The sequence below is a fragment of the Cryptomeria japonica genome, chromosome 3 (genome assembly GCF_030272615.1).
Source record: "Cryptomeria japonica chromosome 3, Sugi_1.0, whole genome shotgun sequence".
In the NCBI taxonomy this organism is placed as follows: Eukaryota; Viridiplantae; Streptophyta; class Pinopsida; order Cupressales; family Cupressaceae; genus Cryptomeria; species Cryptomeria japonica.
This window is the reverse complement of record NC_081407.1, coordinates 258,838,963-258,862,241: the sequence shown is the minus strand read 5'-3', so window position 1 is coordinate 258,862,241 and position 23,279 is coordinate 258,838,963.

The window sequence follows — 23,279 nt, the reverse complement described above, 5'->3', positions numbered from 1 at the left end:
TTGAGCATCCTGATGGATTTTTACTAACAGATGATAAGGATATGGTTTGTAGATTAAGAAAAGCTTTATATGGATTGAAGCAAGATCCTAGAGCATGGTATGCTAGACTGGATAAATATCTTTTAAAGCTAGGATGCACAAAAGGTAATGCAGACAGTAATTTGTATTACAAAATTACCAATGATAACATTTTGATTATTGAAGTATTTATGGATGATATCTTTTTTGGAGGAGAAGAAGAGTTATGCAAAGATTTTGCTAATAAGATGAAGGAAGAATTTGAAATGTATATGATTGGAGAGATGAAATTTTTTCTAGGTTTGCAGATTTCTCAAATAGAGAAAGGTATATTCATTTGTCAAACAAAATACTTGAAGGAACTTTTGAAGAAATTTGGAATGGAAAAAATTGAAATTGGTAAGCACTATTATGACTACAAGTGATAAATTGACATTAAAGGATGATTCAGCACCTATAAATCCAACAAGGTACAAATCTATGATTGGAGGGTTACTGTATTTGACACAAACCAGACCTGATATAATGAATGTAGTATGTATTGTTTCAAGATTTCAAAGCAATCTTAAGAAAATCAGGAAACTGCAGTAAAAAGGATTTTCTGGTACTTGCAAGGCACAACAAATCTTGGTTTATGGTATCCTAAGGATGACAATTTTGAGTTATGTACATATACAGATGCAAATTGGGTAGGAGATGTGGATGACAGAAAGAGTACCATTGGTGGCACATTCTTTCTTGGCAGAAGATTCATTTCATGGATCAACAAGAAGAAGACTTGCACATCATTATCTACAACATAAGCAGAATATGTTGTAGTAGCAACTAATTGCACTCAGGTATTATGGATCAAGAAAATGTTGAAGGATATCAAGGTAAAATTCAATGAACTGGTAGTTATTTACTGTGATAATTCAGTAGCAATAGATATATCAAATAATCTGGTATTTCACTCTAAAACAAATCATATTTCTATTAAGTATAATTTTCTAAAAGAAAACGTTGAAGCAAATGAAGTGAGATTTGTTTATGTGAACACCAAAGAGAAAATTGCAGATATTTTTACAAAGCCTTTGCCTAAGGAAACATTTGAATATCTTAGAGAGAAGCTTGGGGTAATCAGCCCACTGACAAAGACTTAAATGATGCATATTGGCATCAAACCGATAGGGACTAACAAAAAAAACATTTTCTGGTTTGATGAAGGAGAGTTACTGCTCAAGGAGAGTAGTTAGTTGTATGTTATGTTCTGATTTTGATTTTTAACTACTTTGGAATTTGATGTCAAAGGGGGAGAGATGTCTATGGATAAATATTGTACTTTGAATATTAGGGAGAGATGTACTTTGGTTTTGGTTATATTGTTTCTATTTTTGGTACAAAACTTTGTGTTGTTTTGTTTAGGGGGAGATTGTTGGCATTTTGTTTTTGGCACTTAGATGTTTTTATTGTTGGTATTTTGGATATAGTTTTGTCATTGATGTCAACACCTATTAACACTTATCAACTCTGGCACTTGGAGAATTGGAAATGTTCACCGGCAAGCTAGCGACTTATGCACAGTCATGGGTATCTTGTTCACCGGCAGGATATATTGTTCACCGGCACTTGGAATGACATGGAAAACACTTGGTTATGTCGAAGAAATAATTTGGACACTTTGTCTTGAAGATTTGTTCATTGGTATATTCGTGTTTGCATATTTGCTGTTACCAGCAAATAGGTCCAGGATAAGCGTTGGTAGGCTTATCTATTCCAGATCAGCATGACACGCTATGGAGACAATTTATTATTGTTGTAAATGCATTAAGCCGACATGTTGAATTGGATATTGCATTGGTTATTAATTTACTTGTAAATTGTTTTATTATAATATATTTTGTAAAGCCGACCTATATATTTTGGTCCTAGGCTTCGGTATATATCTAAGATCTTATTTGTAAGATCGATATGCAATTGAAAAAAAAGGATTGTAATAAGATATATGCATGAATAAGCAAAGCTATACATGCAGACATCATTTCAAGGTTGAAGGAAGGTTTTGTGAAGACATATCAGAACTGAACCGGTACTAAATCTAGCATATGAAGATGCTATTTTGAGTAGTACATCATTATTGGATTTAACAATCCAATTGTAGTCAATGTGACTCCTATTTGTGTTTGAGCAGTGAACTCTAGGTGCTTGGCCTTTCTGCATGTGCAGACCCCCTATTGTATACACATACTATCTACAGTAGTATCATCTGATTGTGGATAAGGTTTCCCACCATGGTTTTTCCTCTTACAGGGTTTCCACATACAAATATTGGTGTTATGTGTTGTGGATGATATTGTCTTTCTGTTTCATGCATTAATCTTTATCGGTACTACAATTAACTGATAAACTATCTACCAGCATTAAGTTTGGATAAGTTGTTTTTGGTTTAAATTTATTTGACAACTGATTGACCACCCCCCCCCTCTTAGTTGTCTTCGGGACCTAACATTTCCATCTAGTGTTGCCATCAATGCTAAAGGGGGAGATTGTTGGTATTATGGATGACTTCGTCATGTGTTGCATTGGTTTTATCATTGATGTCAACACTTATCTTTCTGGAGGTCTACATTGTTGATTTGGCACTCTGGTTATATTGGTTTGTTGATGAACCAACACATTATGGTCCCGGTATGGATATTGGCTTATGCAAAGTTATCGGTATATGTTTCATCGACAGCTCAGGAAGTTGATAATGACTTGCCATCATCTGGAGATCATTTGGTTATGTCAAAGACGTGTATTGGGTGTTTGCATTCGGTGTTTTGCATATTAGATTGATCAAGTTCACATATTTGCCTTGACCGACAGATAGGTCTAGGTTATGAACCGACATAAGAAAACATGTTCCAGATCAGCACGACACATTTTGGAAATGATTTATTGATTGAATAATGTGTAAATGTATTGAGGCCGACATATTTTATTGCACCAAGACTTATTTTGTAATTGATTTAAATGTAATATCTTTTGGGAGCCGACCTAATGGTTAGGTCTTAGGTTTTGTATAAATAATTGTAAGATCTTAATTGGAAGAAGTGTGTGTATGTGTAGAGATTATTGTGAAGAGAGAAAACAAGTAGATCCTTGTGCGAATCACACAGATATCTCTAAAGGTTGAAGGAAAGAATGTTAAAGGTCATGAAGGTGTTTAGTCCTCATCCGCAGAGCTTAAAATGGTATTGAATCCGGCATTGAAGATGCTAAATTGAAGCAGTACAATGATTATTGGATTTAACCATCCAACTGTGTAGTCAGTGAGACTCCTAATTTTGTGACTGAGTAGTGAGCTCTAGGCAGTTGGCCTTTCTATATGTGGAGACCCCATTATTGTATTCATATACTATCTGCAGTAGTATCATCTGATTGTGGGTAAGTTTTCCCACTGTGGTTTTCCCATTACAGGGTTTCCATGTCAAAATCTATGTGTCAAGTGTTGTGGATGTTGTTTTGCTTTTTGTTTCATGCATTAAGTTGTATCGATATTACTATAATTGAATCTATTTTACTGACACTGAGTTTTAAGTTGGAGTAATTTGTTTTGGGTTGCAATTTATTGACAACTGATTCACCCCCCCCTCTCAGTTGTCCTTCCTGGTTCCTAATAGAGAAGTTGTTGATAAACATTAAGAAGCATTGTTTCATGAAGGAGGAGCTAGTCTATTTGGGATTTTTGATATTTGTGAATGGATTGAAGATGGATCCTGAAAAGGTAAGAGAAATTGTTGAATGGTCTACACCAGAAAGCATTGGAGAGGTACGATCATTTCATAGATTGGCTAAGTTTCTACTGGAAGTTTATCATAAATTTCAGTTCAGTTTGTAGTCCTATTACAAAAGCAATGAGAGGAGATAGAAAGGATTTCAAGTGGACAACTAGAGAAAATAGGAGCTTTGAATTGTTGAAGCAGAAGGTGATAGAGTAGCTTGTGTTAACTTTACTGGATTTTAGTAAAGTATTTCAAGTGAACTGTGATGCAAGTGGGAATGCAGTTAGATCAGTATTAAGTCAAGAAGGAATACGTTGAATGATGCAAGGAGGAGATGTTCAATGTATGATCAAGAGTTTTATTTCATAATTCAAGCATTGAAGAAATGGGGACATTATTTGTTTCCTAAGGAGTTTGTGTTGTATACCAATCATCAAGCTTTGCGGTATTTGAACATTTAAAGTAAGTTGAATCAGATGGATATGAGGTGGGTGGAGTTCTTGTAGATTTATACCTATGTTTTGAAGAATAAAAGTGAAAAGTCAAATACAGTTGTTGATGCATTAAGTAGATGGAGGAACTTGTTGACATAGATGAGAGTGAAGGTATTAGGTTTTGAGAAATTGAAGAACTTGTATGAGGATGACCCAGATTTTCCAGAACCTTGGAAAGCATGTAAGGAACCGATTATGGTGGACAAAAGTAAGTTAGATTATTTCATTCAAGATGAGATGTTGTTTAGAGGAGTTCAGTTGTGTATACCTAGGAGTTCTATAAGGGAGAGTATGATAAAGGAGAAGCATAGTGGAGGATTAGCCAGACACTTTGGTGTTGACAAGACAGTGGTATTGATTAGTGAGGATTACTTTTGGCCCCATATTCATAAGGATGTCAGGAAATTTTTGCAGAGTTGTAGAATTTATCAACTTGGAAAAAGTAGTAGTTAGAATGCCAGATTGTATAAGCCTTTAACAGTTTCAAAGAGACCTTGGGAGGACATAAGCATGGATTTCATACTTGGAATGCCTAAGACACAAAGAGGAAATGATTCTATATTTGTGGTGGTAGATAGATTCTCAAAAATGGTGCATTTCATACCTTGTAAGAAGACAACAGATGCAGTACATGTTGTTGATCTATTTTTCAAAGAGGTGGTGAGATTACATGGATTACCTAAAGCATAGTTTCTGACAAAGATACTAAGTTTGTTGGATAATTTTGGAGAACACTTTGGAAGAAGATGAAGACATGTTTAAAGTTCAGTTCTACTTTTCACCCACAAACCAATGGATAGACAAAAGTAGTGAATAAAGGTTTGGGAAATTTGTTGAGATGCTTAGTTGGAGAGAAAACTAGAAGTTGGGACTTGATCCTTTCACACATAGAATTTGCCTACAATAATTTAGTGAACAGGAGTACCAGAAGAACACCTTTTGAGATTATTACCAGAGCACACCCTAGAGGCATATCAAAATTATGGGATACCAGTAATGAAGATAAGAGGAATGCAGAAGCGGAAGAATTCATAAAGCTTATGAAGACAATACATACATAGGTCAAACAACATTTCAAAGACATGAACAACAAGTATAAGGAGAAAGTGGATGACAAGAGACATAAGGAATTTGAAGTTGACGATGAAGTGATGGTGCATCTGAGAAAAGAGAGATTCCCAATTGGTACCTATAACAAGTTGCAGATGTGGAAGTTTGGACCTTCTAAAATCTTGAGGAAATTCAGTTCCTGAAATGCATACAAAGTGGAGTTACCAAATAGCTTAGGTATTTCACCTATATTTAATATTGCAGATCTACATCAGTACCATGAGACAAAATTTAGTGCAGACAGTGGAGAAGACTTGGAAAAGAAGATACCCTGGAGGGAACCAAATCAGATTGAAGACATTTTAGATAGTAGGATTGGGTGTAGCACCTAAAGAAACTAGTACAAAGAGTATCTTGTGAAGTGGAAAGGAAAACCAGTTGAAGATTCATCATGGATTTCTCAGGCAGAGGTAGATCGTCTTGGTTTCCTTTTGACCCTAGGAAAATGAGGGACTCGCTTTTTCAACAACCCTGGATGTCTAATGTAGGAGCGTCCCTAGTTCATGGCAATCTTGCATCAACTAAAAACATTTTCTTTCCAGTTTGTTCCTATTTTGCATTTTCAACATTTCTTTCTGCGTTTCTTTGCATTTTCTCACCGGATCTTGTAGAGTTGGATTTTGTTCGTGGGCATGTTCATCTACCTTATCCTAGGTCTGCGAGATGTTTGGATATTTTTCCAACAAGTTATTGCTTCCGAAATCTGAGAAAGTTTTCTAGCTTGGAACACCAGAACCGCTTGGACCTATTTTCTATTAGTGTATCTTATGGATCTCTTTTGTAGCTTGCAGAGATTCAATTTGTTATTTCCAACATTTCTTGGCATGTGGCTGACCTTCTCTTGGGTCCACACTTCATTCTATGTGTTTTTCAGAGGGATCTCTTTGGCAGAGGCTGACCTTGTTGTTTTACACATGACATCTTGTTCTTTGGTATTTGCTTCATCTTGGGCTGAAGCGGATCATTCTTGATCATATAAATCAATGTAATTAAGCATTTAGAAAGGATTTTTCAGAACATCAAAGATAAAATCTAAAGGTTAGGAGGTCTAGAGTTGGCTCGCCTTTGTGCTTAAGCCAGATATTGTATTTGAGCATGTATGTAATCAGGCCTGCGTGTCGAATCCTATAAGCCTACATGTTGTTGATAGTTTGTAATTGATTTTCATGATATAATAAAGTATGTTCTGTATTACCTCCATCATGATTGGGTTGTTTTTGTTGTGTTAACTCTTGGTGCACGGTCCAGACTGTTCTCTTTGAGGAATTTCCACTATGACTGCACCAATATGTTATACTTGTGTGGTTGTCATTACACCAAAAGATCAACCTGTTAATGCTCGATACAACTACTAGACTTATAGAATCCACAAGAGACAGTTAAGCCGTGTCACAAACCTGAGCGTTGTGTTGCATAGCACAAGGAGACCAATGGCACACACCTTGCAATGATCCCCCCTAGTGCAAGCGAGGGGTTTCAACCTATGACCAAGCTCTGATACCACTTGTTACAAGCACAGTTGTTGTTGCACCAAAAGATCGACCTATTAATGTCTGATACAACCACTAGACTTATAGAATCCATAAGAGGCGATTAAGCCATGTGACAAACTCAAGTACTGCACTGAACAACACAAGGAGACCAAGAGCAAACACCTTGGAATAGTATAAATGTAATTTTGTAAGTCATTTCAGGTGGTCTAAAAAATTGAAGATTTGAGGGTATTTGTTAGAACTTCATTACTTTTTGCAGTTTTTTAAATTTCAAGATTTTGTTAATAGTTGAACATTCACAGTATCAATGCATGTACTTGTGATTTTGGTTTTGAGGTCATTACAATTCAGCTTAATGGTTTTCAGTACTTGTGTTTTTGGTTTTGAGGTCAATTACAATAGAAAACTCAAAATGATATGTATACATGTCCAAAATAAGCTTCATTTTCTTAAAAATGCATGTTTATACAATTTGAATAGAGTTTCAAGAGTCATCAAATCCTTTTAAATTTTGAAATAAATAATTGAAATGTGAATAAACAATAATAAAATCAAAAATTTCCAAAGAGATGTACTTTTACTACCCTAACTTGGTGGTGTCACAAATTTTAGATTTGTGGATGAAATTGGGTTCTATTTACATTGTTGGAATGATCTACAAGAGCACCAGTTTTAGTCCCATAAAATCGATGCCTTTGGTTATCAATTTTTAGGGACCATAAATAGTCTCAAATCCAAATTCCACTTTGAAGGCCTTCAAAAATACAATTTACTAAGACGTATAAAATACCAATAAAAATCTATTTTGATATTTTCCATCTCTTCTTTTACCAATTCTATTTAATTAATTCGAATTTGCTAGAAGATCAATTGACTTTAGTTAGACAATTTGTTGGACCATTCTTTGATCTTCATTAGACTATGGTTGGGGTTAATATTATTTTCTCCAACAACCTTATTTTCAATATGACATGGAAAAAGTTTCTTAGTCAACTATATCTTTTTTGCAAACAAAGCAATATTAGTGAGGGTGTTAATTGGTGTAGGAGCACCTAGATGGCCTTATGTTTCTTTTTGGCCATGTTGAGTCATTTTGAATTTGAATATGTAATAAGATCAAAAAATGACCATTCTTTAGGTAACCAAGGACTTTGAGATCATTGTGTGGTGTTTTGAGTCCTAAAGAAGTCATGTTGACAACAATTATAAAAAATTGTCACTATATTGAAAATGTCTATCAATGGGTCAAATAAGGGATTCAATGATTTGTGAAGGTCTTCTATGCCTCTTTGAATCTATATTCAAAGGTTTGAATTCATAAAAAGCTTTTGGTTTAGGTTCATCACTAGTTTTGGGAAAATTTATCAATGTTGACAAGAAATTGTCAATACAATTTTATGATGCAACATTAGTAGTTAAATGCATTTTGTTAGGAAAGTTTAAAAAATAGTTGTATCCATTGGGAGAGGCTTGAGTGGCCTTTAAATAATCCCATTCTTGGGAAATATGGGGGTTGATGCAAGTTTATGTATGAAGAAAGAAGATCAATAAGAATTAGCACTATGTTTCCTGCGTTTTTTGAGTTTATCATACGTAACATTCTGTTCACTAGCAATTTTCATAATAAAAAATTATTAATTTGACTTGGAAATCCATTAGATATGATGAGGGAATGATCCTTCTATGATTTTCTTTTTGTTTCACTTAATTTCATTCAATTTTGACAAAGATATATCAATTTTTGTAAAAGTTGTCAATACCCTAAACTAGGGTAACCCGGGGCAATCTAATATGTATTAGGGTCGCTTCCACATTTATAAAGCCATGTCAAGGCATAATATGACCCTTGAAATCATGCATTTTATTTTCCTATTCTTTGCAGGGCTCCATGGTGAGGTTGATACGTGCTAAGAATGACACATAGTCTGATTTTGTGTCTCGGACTATGATTAGCAACATGTTGGTGGTGAAGAAGGTGATCCAAAAGCAAAGATCAAGTCTTGGAAGATTGGTGAAGGGTTAGAAAAGTGTGAGAAGACACCAAAACTTGTTCCTAGCATTGGCAACCCCATAAACAAGACAAATGATGAGGGTTAAGAACTATTTGTATTAAAACAAATGATTGTCACAATTTGACAATGAGTTGAATCATTTCTCTTTACAAGGTTAGGGAGTGACTTGGTGTTGAGTTGTGCATTGAGGGAGAAGTAAAGTAGACCTCCATCATCATTGTTGATTTCTGAGAGTACAGTGAGGAATAAGAGATCCGTTAAGGGATGACTATCCTAAATAAAGTTGGGACTATCATAGTGAAGCAACACGTTGCAGCAGTGGGTCTTTTATTGGCTCTTAGGGTGGATGGGAGGGTGGATAATGATAACTTTTCTTTAATGAGTATATTTTTCAAGGTATCTTGGGGTCCCTTGGGTTGGTGATTTCCTATATGTTATGGAGAGATACACTTGTGGACAAGTTGGAGTCCTTTAGGAGGTATCCTTGTGAGAGTAGGATTTTGGGGTTTGTTGTGAATTAGGAAGTGGAGAGCCTCAAATTGTTCTTGGGTAGGTTGAATAAGCCCAAAATAATGTATGGTCAGTGGTTGGACAAGGGTAGAGAAGCATGAGTTCATGTTAGGGGTATTGAAGCCTTATGAGTAACTACTAGCCTTGTGAGGGCTCTTGGGAGTTTGTGGGAGTTGTCACCTTGCTTGAATAGGTGAGTTGGGAGAAAGATCTCCTTAGGTGGTGTTCATCGATTGAGTTTGTTGGATGCTCTGCATCAAAATGGTATTAGAGCAAGGAAGTAGATCCTTGAAGGAGATACTTGGAATTTGAGAGAAGAGTGAGTAAGAGTTTGAAGACAAGATGCCTCCTAAGCATGTTGGTACTTCCAGAGAGTTGAAAGAGTTGAGAGAGAAGAATACCATGTTGCAAGAGTCCTACAATGCTATGTTGGAAAGGCTCGAAGCCTTGGAGTCCAATTAGAGAATAAATGTTGATTTGGTAGTTGTGAGTGATGACGAGGAGGAAGAATAAGGATCCCAATAAGTAGAGGAGGAAGAGCAGATAGATCTTGAAGAGCAACAGACAATCAAGTTGTTAAAGGTAGTAAGAAGTGACCAATATAAGGTAAGGGCTGATTTACCTATGTATGGTGGGAACCTGAATGAGGAAGACTTACTAGATTGGATTGTAGCCATTTATACCTTTTTTGAAAGTGAAGATGTACCTAATGATGAAATGGTCAAGAAGGTAAAGACCAAACTAAAGAGACATGCACTTCTATGGTGGAATTATGAACAAGCTGAGAGGAGAATGAGGGGAAAAGGCAAGATAACATCTTGGGATAGGATGGTTGCAAAACTAAAAGGTAAATTCCTTCCTAGAGATTATGAAGTTCAATTGTTTAAGAAATTACAAAGTTTAAAAAAAAAGGACTTAAATGTGAAGAAATATACTAATGAGTTTTATAAGTTTAGCGTAAGGGTAGGAAGAGATGAAGGTGAAGTTGAAAAAGTGTCTAGATATCTTGGTGGCCTTAGATTTAATATACAAGATGATTTGGTTGTTGCTAACCCAAAGATTGTGGAAGAATATTTTCAATTGGCTATCAAGGTGGAGGAGAAGATAAAGAGAAGGTTAGATAAGTCTAATAGGGGAAGAGGAAAAAATACAAGAGGAAGGGGATATTTTTCTACAAACAAATACTCTTATGAGGACCAAGAAGAGGCAAACAAGGGTAAGGAATAACGTGTTGATGCAAGAGGTGGATTTAGGGGTACAAAAGGTAGATTTGGAGGAGGAAGGAACTCAAATACCTTTACAAGTAGATGCTACAATTTCCAAGAGTTTGGACACCCATCATTTAAAATGTCCTAAAAATTAAGGATCCACATCAAGCAGTGGTGAAAGGAGTGAGAAGAGAGTACAACTGGTCCAAGAGGAAGGAGATGAAAGTGTCAAATCTCATGGCTTGGTAAATTGTTTTTCAGAGGTAGGGGAGTCACTAGTGCTGAGAAGAACTTTGTTGCAGGGCCCTAAGGAAGAAGACATCAATCAAAGAAGGAGCTTATTTAGAACTACATGCAAATGTGGAGGCAAAGTGTGTACAACTGTCATTGATTCATGTTCATAAGATAACATGGTGTCTAGGGAGATGGTAGATAAGTTGAAACTATATAAAATGCCTCATGTAGCACCATATAGAGTCTCTTGGGTGAATGATAGTCAAACTCTCCTAGTGAATGAAAAAGCTTATGTAGAGTTTCAGATTGGTGAGTACAAGGATAGGGTTTTAGGTGATGTCTTACCTATGGATTGTTGTCATTTGCTATTGGAAAGACCCTGGAAATTTGATAAGACAATGTATGATGGTAGAGAAAAAACCTACCTTATCAAGAGGGATGGAAAAGAATTTATAATAACTTCTTTGTAGGAAGATGAGAAGGTGAAAGTTCAAACCAAGATTGTGATGTTTGGAAAGAAGGAACCTGTAAGGTGTGATGAAGTTGAAGCCATTTCAAGGTTTGAAACCACTAAGACAACTAGGTTGTTTGATGGAGTGTTGATTGGGTATGTCATGTGTCTATTTTTGGAGGAAACATATAGTCAAAAAATAGAGGTTCCAAGTACAACAAGTCTGGTTCAGAGGGGAAGGACTGAAGATGCAATGGAAAGAGTACAATTGCAAGCACCAAATGACACCTCTAAGTGTGAACCAAGGATGGAAATGGTTTTTAACCCCATAATATCTTATGTATGTTTGTATTCTAGTTTATATCCATTTTTTTAGGTATCCAAGGAGTTTAACAACAACATGGAGCTGGATGGTACTCATGGGACATGAGTTTTCCCTTTGGAGGGGTGTATGGTGTAGGAGCACCTAGATGGCCTTATGTTTATTTTTGGTCATGTTGAGTCATTTTGAATTTAAATATGTAATAAGGTAAAAAAATTACCATTCTTTATGTAACCAAGGCCTTTGAGATCATTGTGTGGTGTTTTGTGTCATAAAGAAGTCACATTGACAACAATTGTCAAAAATCGTCATTGTATTGAAAATGTGTATCAATGGGTCAAATAAGGGGTTCAATGATGTGCAAAGGTATTCTAGGCCTATTTTAATCTATATTCAATGGGTTGAAGTCATAAAAAGGTTTTGGTTTAGGTTCATGACAAGTTTTGGGAAAATTTGTCATTATTCACAAGAAATTGTCAATACAACTTTATGGTGCAACATTAGTAGTTAAATGCATTTTGTTAGGAAAGTTCAAAAAACTGTTGTAGCCATTGGGAGAGGCTTGAGTGGCCTTTAAATAATCCTATTTGCGGCCAATTTCGAGGTTGATGCAAGTTGATGTATGAAGAAAGAAGATCAATAAGAATTAGCATTGTGTTTCCTAGATTTTCTGAGTTTATCAGACGTAACAGTCTATTCATTAGCATTTTTCATTGTAAAAAAATATTCATTTTCCCTAGAAATCCATTCAATATGATGAGGGAATGAACCTTCTATGATTTTATTTTTGTTTCACTTAATTTCATTTAGTTTTGAAAAAGATATATCAATTTTTGTAAAAGTTGTCAATACCCTAAACTAGGGTAACCCAGGGCAATCTAAAATGTATTAGGGTTCACTTCTAGGTTGATATAACCATTCCAAGGAATGGGATGACCCTTGAAAGAATTTATTTTGTTTTCCTATTCATTGTAGTGCTCCATGGTGAGGTTGATACGTGCTAAGAATGACACAAAGTTTGATTTTGTGTCTCAAACTATGATTAGCAGCATGTTGGTGGTGAAGAAGGTGATACAAATGCAAATATTAGGCCTTGGAAGATTGGTGAAGGGTTAGAAGAGTGTGAGAAGACACCAAAACTTTTTCCTAGGATTGGAAGCCCCATAAACAAGACAAATGACAAGGGTTAAGGACTGTCCATATTAAAACATATGACTACTATAGTTTGACAGTGAGTTGAATCATTGTTCTTTACAAGGTTAGGAGTGAGTTGGTGTTGAGTTGTGGGTAGAGGGAGATGTAAAGGAGACCTCCATCATCATTTTTTATGTTTGAGATTAGTGTGAGGAAGGAGAGATCCATGAAGGGATGAGTGTCCTAAATAAAATTGGGACTATCACAGTGAAGTGGTGTTGCAGCAATGGGTCTTTTATTGTCTCTTAGGGTGGATGGGAGGGTCAGGAATGATAGTTTGTCTTTGATGAGGAGTCTTTTTAGGTATCTTGGGGTACCTTGGGTTGGTGATTTCCTATATGTAATGGTGAGTTACACTTGTGGACAAGTTGGAGTCCTTAAGGAGGTATCCTTGTGTGAGTAGGATTTTGGGGTTTGGTTGTTGGAATATGTGCAGAGTATGATGACATGACAGTTCTATATGTTGTCATTGATGTCAATATGCTGAAGTATGAACCAGTATATTGAAGTAAGAAAACTAGCAAGAGAACCGGTATGATGGTATGAAATGAACCGATATATGTGAAAAGGTGAACTGGTATATGTAGAAAGTGAACCGGTATGTGAACTGGTATATGGAAAGTTTGTATTGGGGTTTCTGGTTGATGCATTCTAAGTCTGCGTGATTCGACTGACGACATCCTGTGATGAGTTAGCATTAAAATGAAGATGAGATCGCGTTGCCACGTCAGCCTTGTGCACGTGAAGAATCTTCTTGAGGATCTTGCATGAAGAAGATTGATTCTATCCACCTCGGGAATGTGCAAAATCTCAGAAAACGGTGGAGAGCGTGTGATGGGTTATCAGCTTCCAGAAGCGGTGAAGAACGGGCGATGGAGAATGTCTTGAGATTTGTTCAAGATTGTTTTACTCTATGCAATGTGATTAAAAAGTTAGGATTGGACTGACTGTATTGATAACCTACATGCTTAGGGTTTAGGGTTTATGCTACCGACCTAATTGTTGTCTATAAGGTCGATGATGATTTGCATTGTGAGATTGTTGGCAAATGTTATGTGTGTATCCAAGTGAAGAGATACTTGATTCTTGCCAGACCGGTGCAGTGAGTTAAGATCTACAGAGTGTGATTGTAGATGTGAAGGAACTAAAGTGGATATGCCTTGGCATTGAGTGTTGTTATCAGATCAGTGTATTACCTGTTGACTTCTAACCATTTCAGTAGTTGGAAAATCCCTTTATCGGGTGGCTTTAAGAGGCTTTTTGTAAATCCTTTAACAGGGTGACTCAAAATCATTGAGTTCTTCAAATCATCTTGTGAGGTAACCTTTAACAGGGTTCTAACCTTTAATTGGGTATTTAGCCATCCCTAACTGGGTGATCCCTAGCAGGATCGGTTCCTAGCAGAACTTGTTGTAAAAGTCCTTAACCAGACTAGGCTCCTAACAGAGCGGAATTCAGAAGAGTTCAAAGAATAGCTTGTGGGTATTCATCCCCACTGTGGTTTTTCCCAGTTGGGTTTCCACGTGAAAAATGACTGTGTCATGTGTGATACTTTTTCATGTGATGTTTTAGTGTTTTTTGTTAAGCGGTAATGCATGCTGATCCATCGGTCATTATATTTTTGATGTATTACCTATTTAAGCATATGGGTGAAGTGGAAATGAGATATTAGGTTTTGGGAAGATCTAAGTGTTACCGGTTTATGACTTTTACAGTCACTATGTTTTACTAGTATTGCCTTGATTTAGATCGGTGATGTTGTTCACTGGTTAGTACAGTCTTTGCTATTTAAAGTTGTTAAAGAATTTTTTGTCTATATTGATTCACCCCCCCCCCCCTCTTAGTATCTGTTGAGTATTTATTGTTCATCATTATTCATCATTGGTGTGAACTAGGAAGCGGAGAGCCTCAATTTGGTCTTGGGTAGGTTGAATAAGCCCAAACTAATGTATAGTCAATGGTTAGACAAGGGTAGAGAAGCATGAGTTCATGTTAGGGGTATCCCTATGAGTAACTACTAGCCTTGTGAGGGCTCTTGGGAGTTTGTGGGAGTTGTCACCTTGTTTGAATACATGTTGGGAGAAAGATATCCCTAGGTGGTGTTCATCCATTGATTTTGTTGGATGCTCTGCGTCATTAACCTACTTTATTGAGGTTACTCCTTTTCTAGGATTTTAAACTCTTAATACTTTGGGTCCCTATTTTTGCCAAGTGTTTTATACTTCCAATCCATTAAAAACCCATTTCTTCTCATGGGTTGATCAAAGATATTTGTTTCAACCAAATTAGGTCTTGTTTTTTGGGCATGTGATGGGTTCCTCTTCCATCTCATCCTTGTAGGATTCTAACAATCAACTAGGTGAAGTTATTTTAACTTTGAATAGGTCATTCTCCATTTTGAGCATTTGTGATATTGTTGAGCTGATAGATTTTGTGCCTTCATGAGGAAATCCTTGATTAGGTGATTCTTAGAATTTCAATCAAAAAATGACATTGTCCAACTTGTTGGGTAATATATAAAATTGTTGCATCTGATTTGTTATATTTTAGTACTACCATCAAAAATATAATTTTATTATTCTCCTTCTAATCTCTTGAAGAGAGAATGAGAATTTTACATTCTACTCCTTAGTTCCTTTGTAATTCAAATCTTTCTTTGAAAAAATCCTCTACTACTTTTGATGTTACCAAAGAAAAAAATTAACAAGCTCCCTCTTTTTTTAGGAATCTAGGGGTTTTTTTAGAGTACTAGGGAAAATAATTTATCTATGGTATTACAAAATATTTTGGTATTTTTTTTGTTTTTAATCTCTTGATAGGATCATAAAGTCTATTAAATGTTTTGATTTTGCTACATTTTGTGTATATGTTGATTTTAATAAGGTTTTGCCTGAAGTCATTAATACACTTTCTAAATTAGGTATTTGGGAGAAAAACATCCATTATAACTCATATTTTTCTCTATATTTCCATAAAGTTGTTGATTACTCCATTCAATTACTCCATTCAATTACTCCATTCATGCCAATGCATCAAAAATAAATACCATGATAAAAAGGATACAATGTTTCCTCCCAAGTATGTAAAAGATAGTTATAAATTTTTAAGAGAATACTTTGATATAAGGAATAAAGGAAAGGATCTACATATTTTCAATGTGGATCTAATTGGGAATGTGTGGGGGTCTCCCTTTAAAGACAAGCCAAATCTTGAAGTTGTGTCTAATTGTCATTTTCTTGACTATAGATTTCTTCAAAAAAAAAAAAAAAATTGGGTTGAGACATCGCTACACTTTAGAGCTCTTTGGTAACATTTGATTTTAAACATCCAATATTGTTTTTAAGATTTTTTTTCTATGATCTCGTGGCTTATTTTCTATGGCCTCACTCCTTTGATGGTTCTTGTCTCTTTTTTAAGTCTTGTGTGGTTGTTGATTGTTCCTATTGTACAATATTTTTGGGCCATTTCAAAACCCTCTTTTGGTTCATATCCCCAGTCAAAAGAGTTTATCTAATTAAAGAAAAAAAGAGGGTGACAGAGAGTTGCAAAATCCTACCTAATTAATGTGGTGTGAAAGAGATATAGAGAGAGCGAAGAAGGGAGGAAGGTGAGATAAACCTTTTGTATACAATAGCTTGAAGAATCTTGGAAATATAGATTCATAACTCTCTTTGTGTGTGTGTGAGAGAGAGAGAGATGTGAAAGTGGAAGCACAAATTATGTTTCAAAGTAGAAATTCCAAAATAAATGATAATATTTTTATAATTCATATTTGTAATAAAAATTACTTCTAACTAATTATGTATTTGATCATATTTTGAATCATACTTCATAATTAACCATAAACAAAAGATTATTATAAAACTACCAAGAAATTGAGAAAGAGAACTAAATATAATTTATATAAGATAAGAAAAGCTTAAAAAGTCTAGTCATCTGTCAGATGCTTGCCTTGCACATTAATCAACTCAGTGCACATTAACATTTAACAGCAAATTGTCCGACAATATCTTTCAATAGCACCAACAATATCAGAAACTAAAAAGACATATGGCGGCTTTTAAGGCCGTCCAAAACTGTCACAAATTGAAAACTTTTTACATATCTGAAAAATGGTATATGAAAATATACAGTATCTTTTCGTTGATTTCTTTGTTTAGAGTCTATTTGAACAGAGGATTTCATTTCAGACCAAAGAGACTGTCGCATTGCTGATATCACCGTGCATGAAAGCCAAAATGAGTAACACAGCCATTATGCCTATTGGAACAAGTAATAATACCAGAGGCGGAGGACTTATAGAAGGTACTATCAAGGGAACCAGTAATAATGTAACAGCCAGGCATACGAGTGCAAATATCGATCCAGAACTGAACTGGATAACATCGGATGAACGCTTGTTTTGCCTTACTTCTCTTCTTCTGTAAACCCAGGCTATTTCCTCACATGATAAATCGGAGGTGGAATCCATTATGTTCAGGCAACTAGGTGTTTTCAAATTCAATGAATCTTCCATAAAATTTCAAGTTACTGCAATTTTGAGTCTTTCAATAGGATATTTCACCTAAGCGAAGTGCTTTGCAGATTTACGCTAACAAATAAAGTAAGAGAAAAAGGGAAATGAAAAATTGTTTCTTGCCTGGAGCTAGGCGCCTATTTGTCAATTGCTCTGATTCCCGATATTTCTAAATTTTCAATCTTTTGCTCCACTGTACACTCCAGAAATCAGGCCGTCAAATCTGTGCCAAAACTTCTTCAATTTAAATAAAATTCAGCTGGCTAGAATCCAGCCGAACACGCGGACGCTGCTGTGTGATGCGATCCAGAAGCTTTGCAGTCAATTGAAAGATTCGCGGCCTCGAATTAAATTTAAAACTTCAAAGTTCAAACCCTACGAGACAAACATTTACACTGCAATCTCACGGTAAAATCTCCTTTTAAATCTCTGTATTCAAATTAATATTATAAAATCTAGAAAACAGGCCGTCAAATATTTGTCAAAACTTCTTCAATCTCAACAAAATCGGGCTCATTAGAACCTAGCCGAAGACAAGGATGCCGCCGAATGACACAATCTGGAAGCTTTGCGGTCACTTGAAAGATTTGCGGCCTCGAATTTAACTTCACATTTCAAAGTTCAAACCCTAAGAGACAAACATTTACGCTGCAATTCCGCGGTGAAATCTCCTCTTAAATCTATGAATTCAAGTAAATTTCACATGGGATTAAATATATTATTTCAATAGCATCATCCAAAAGAACAATCGATTACTGGATTGGACAGACAATTAATCGGCCGAATTACCAGGAATTGAAGCTGACGTAATCGTACAAGAAAAAAATTGAATCTTGATAAATGACAGCGAAATTCCGCCCCTTTCTAACAGTAGAACATCTTCAAAGGGAAAATGAAAAGCAAGTTGAATACGATGTCTGCGACAAGGAACACTAATTTAGTTTGGTGGGAAAACGAAATATTGGAGATATGCATTGAAATACCGCGGTGAGGTAGGCAGTAGGAAGCGTCATTTACATTATTAGATGTGCTTTTAAGTAACTCAAAGCACTTTACGTGTTCTACGAGATTTTGAATCTAGGCTCTGTTGTACCAGGTGCATCGGATCAAATAATGTTGGCAATACAAGTGCGTGGCACAAAGCAACTACGTAACTAGTGAAACTTCCAAGCTGGAGCAATTCAATGTACCTGTGTTTGAGTTCGCTTGGTTAAAAAGTTGATTCTAAAAAAAATTATTATTGTATTGTAGGTCATACAAGATGGCTTCATTTTCAAGTATGGCACCTTATTTATTTATGTTGTTCATGGTCAATTTCTCACCTGCTAATTCTAATCCTAATTGTCACATTCAATGCACATCTTTTTCATAGCTTTTATTTCATGGAGAACCTGAAAGGAGGATAGAGGCGTTTCCAACAATTCTAATCTAATTGCTATCAATTATAAAACTATTGGAGAGTCTATGAACATTGAATAGAAGTTAACTTGGTGGTACCCTATTACTCCTTGAGTTCTTATCGTGAGAGGTGCATGGAGAGGAGGATAGTGTTGAGCAAAAAAACACCAACATAATGGTGCTAGTTGCAATGATTGTGTATTTTTCCAAGCTTATATATAAATTATTAATGAAGAGCATGTATGATTTTATTTGTTTTATGACATAAAGGTGATATCATATGTGTTCCATCACTTTCTTTTATTTACAAGGTATTACATTATACTAACTAAAATTAGCAAATTTGAAAAAAAGGTTGAGTTTCCATGCCAAATTACAAACCCCTATAATATTCCTACCAATATCCTATCCCATGATCTCAAGATTTAGACAAGATACACCAATTCGACATTGATTCAAATCTTAAGGGGTAAATTATGAAAGCACGAAAATTGAAGTTTGATTACATGATTGCATGGCTCAAGATTTAGGGTCCTACCTGCACAATCATGGACTTTGAGGTTTAATTTGAATCATCTTGAACTTTAGGGTCTAACAAAAAAATTAGAATAAGCAAGAGTTGAACCTTACAACAAATATCAAATATAGAAAGATTACATCTCACACTTTAGAGGTCAAATAATATTTTACAAAATTGTGGACTTTTCCAAAGCCAAATTGAACTCTGAATTGCCTTTTCCTTAGACTTTAGAGTTTGAAATATAGTTTTAAACCTATAGATTTAGATTCCAAGTTCAAACTTTGATAGATGATTATTTTTAGCCTTTAAAGGTTGGACTATACCATGCATTTCAAACTATAAGATCTAAAATGAAGAAAATTAAAATACAACTTTGAACCACAATTTTGAAAACCCTTAGACTTGGAACTTGAACTTTTGAAACTAATTTACAAAATTTGTATCAACTTTGGGCTCCAAAATACACCTAACAACAAGAATTTAACACAACGTTAGGTTTATACTCTAGAAATCTTATAATTTGGACATTCATGGTTGAAGTACAACTTTCAAATTTGCACTTAAATATAAGGATAACAAGTTAAGCCATTTTTTTAATTAATGAGGCATATCTTTCTCATTTTTCATGTTGTAAAAAAATTGTCCAAGCAAAGCAATCAATCACATATGGGCCTCATATTGGCTAAGGCAGGATTTCCTAAGGACTTCAAACTTTTCAAAAATCAAAAGTTCATATTGTCATGCCTACAATGACCTACTTGAGAGAGGAAGAAACACAAAATGTAAAGGGCAACTACCTCACAATATAATGGAACCATTTCTAAACACCATAGTATCAATCCATTTTATTAAAAAAGGTTTTTTTTTTGTCAAGCTATGACTATGTTGTGATTAAAAGATAGAGAAATCATATTTATGATCATATATTCCAAATTCAATATTTATGAGAAAATCTATTTTACAATAATACACATCTAACCTCAAGAACTTGTAAATCACACTGAATGCGAGAGTTTACACCACACATAAAATATAAATTAATATTGTCCATAAATAAATTATTAAAAAATACATATAAGGACATCAAATGTGCCACATTAAACAATTTCTAACAAGGTATAAAATGATAACTTATCTTGATGATGTAGGGAAGCCCTTACATGCTTATCAATATTCTCCAAGAGATCGGCAATCACAAATAGTGGTTCAATACCATATAACCATGGTGCATTTTTATGCCCATCACATTGAAGTAGGAGACAATTAGTGGAGTAATCAAACACACAAGCACTAGAAACAAGGGTTATAATATGCACATATCACCACCACATGTACATAGACACTCCAAGAAAGAGAACATGAGAGTTATGCCTTGTCGAACCAATGCATACACAAATAAACACTCATGTGGGTATAATAAAACAACATAAATGAACACCCATGAAGTACCTAAACATCATACTAGATACCAATACATATGACATTGGAAACCACAAGATTCAATTATAGGCAAATAGATCACAAGCACCCTTGAATGTCCAATCCAAGGTACAAAATGAAAGATAGGGCTATCATAGCTACAAGAAATGAATTTTCATCATCTGTATAAACCACATAGGAGTTGAGGAGCATTCCCCATCTAATCAAGGTCCTCAATGATATTGGTATTAGAATATAAGTTTTTCTCAAGAACCATGGTCTCATAAATTTTAGATTCTCTTGTCTATTCCTTACAATCGCTCCCACATATCCTTATGAGCATACATAACTATAGACCTTATAGTTACCTTTCATTAATGTGTTAATGTGTAATACCCATGTTAGGATTTTGCCAAGACTCCATTTGGTTAGATCGGAAATGAACTCCTTGTATGTAGGAAAAATCATATCGACATAGCAATAAAGGCAGACATGATGGAAATCATGTCTTGATGAAAGCCAAAGTCATTCTGAAAAAGGATTATCTAAGAGACACCTCTCGTGTCACTGAAACATGAATGTCGGTATAAAAATAGTGGTCTATTAAAGTTGAAGGGAGTCTTGTTGAAGGTTGATGTCACACCGAAAGCAGTGAATGTCGAACAAAGGAAAGAAGGGACCCACTTGAACAAGTCACTTCCATGGTGGACCAATGAATAACCATCTAGTGGGTACCTGTGGACACATGGATGAGGTGGGTCCAATGCACTTGCCTCCCACATGCAGTATTGTGCAATCACTTTCCATGGGATCAACTGATGTGATCTTCGTGCGATAGTGAAGTTAAACAAAGATGTGTGACCAAGCTAATTCTGCAGCACCCCAATGTCGATGAGATATTTTTGAATCTTCGCAAAGACTTGTTTCAGTGTGACTTCAAGTTTTGGTACAAGTCTTTCTAAGTAGTTAACCGAAGTCACATTTCCAACCGATGATTCATTTTCGGTATTGTTTCCAATGGTCTTGGCAATGAGCAAGGGAATTCAATGTAACATCAAAGTTCAACAAGATGATTCTAAGGAAGTGTCTAAGCCCTAGCTCTTGCCAACAAGCCATGACATGAAGTGGGTATTATGGTTGACCATGCTAACATTCCAAGTTGATAGCCAGTGGTTGGTCCATGTTGGAGCTTGTGTGGCACTTAGGCCCCAAAGTTCAAATATAAAATACAATAGCTATCTCCTGCCACTCCGTATTTTCTTTCATGCACACTAGAAACAACCAAGGGGTAAGATGGGACAAAGGGATGCTGGTATTCCCTACCATCTCGCGAGCCATAAAGGAGCACATGGAAAGACTCGCAGGGCAGTAGGAAAAGGGAAGGCACATGGACCAACCAGCACAGTGATAGGGTTTCAGAATGTGCAGGGAAATGAAATTTAGAAAATGAAGAAAAGACAAAGTGATTTGTTGCAAACATAAACATTATAACAAGATAGAGAAAAATCATATATTCCTCTGTTGTAATCAGTAGGGTAATAAAATGTTGAAATTGGATATTTTGTAGATCAAATTTTGAGATAAAACACCTGTCAGCTACAAAAGAGATATTTTCTAAATCAGATCTTCAACAAGCTAAAGGAGCCAAGTGTCAATAGAGAGCCAAATTTAGGGCTTCCATAGCTATCTTCTTTATTTCTATTCAAGAGGTTTGCAGGATTGTCACACTTTTCAATCTTGTAAGGGAGCTTGTAGGAGGATTCCAAATTATTTCTAATATCTACCACCTATATAGAAAAAAAGAGGAATGTCTATCTATGTGAGGAAGCCCAAAAAGTTGTTTGTCTTTTTCTGTAAGTTGGTTACCTAAATTTTGATGTTGTAAAAGGCCAAAATCTTGTCATCCTCATATTTTCTATAAGAGGATAATCAAGGCCTTATTATAAAGCTTCTTCGTCCTCGAGATAAAATAGATAATACATTTAGTTCTTAGAGAAGCCTGTATGTTTATCTTTCACCAAGGGTGAATAGTATGCAACAGTGTTCACAATTTTTCCAATGTAGTGTTGTGATTCAATTATATGTCCTAGCCATAGTAAACTTTGTAAAGGATAATGTGCACATATTTTGCAGATATAAAGCATCTTGAAATCAAATCTAATTATTTCTAAGTTGTTTCTCTTTACTTGTTATCTAGAATCTTATATGAATCAATAAAATCAAAGGGTTTTTAGTTCATTTGTCTTCATTGTGTTGATTGAGTTTAAATAAATTTTAGCTTCTTGTAATCCAGAGGATTAAATTTGCTAATATTTATTCAAAGGGGTTCTATGTAAGAAGAAAGTATTGAGTGGCAGTTATGAATTTCATTTTATGTTGTGACTGATATAAGTTATCAATCATACTAGGAAATAGATAGTACAGAATATGCATATTTTGTATTGTAATAATGATTCATCTAACATCTAGCCCAATGGACAATGAGCTGATCATAATATTGTGTTGCTAACTATGGCAAGGAGAAAGTTTTATCAAATAGTATAATAACCATTTTATTTTGTTCATTTTCTACTTTCAAGTCCATAGGATAATTAGTTCTCATTGTGATTAGAATTGTATAGGGATGGAGGCCAC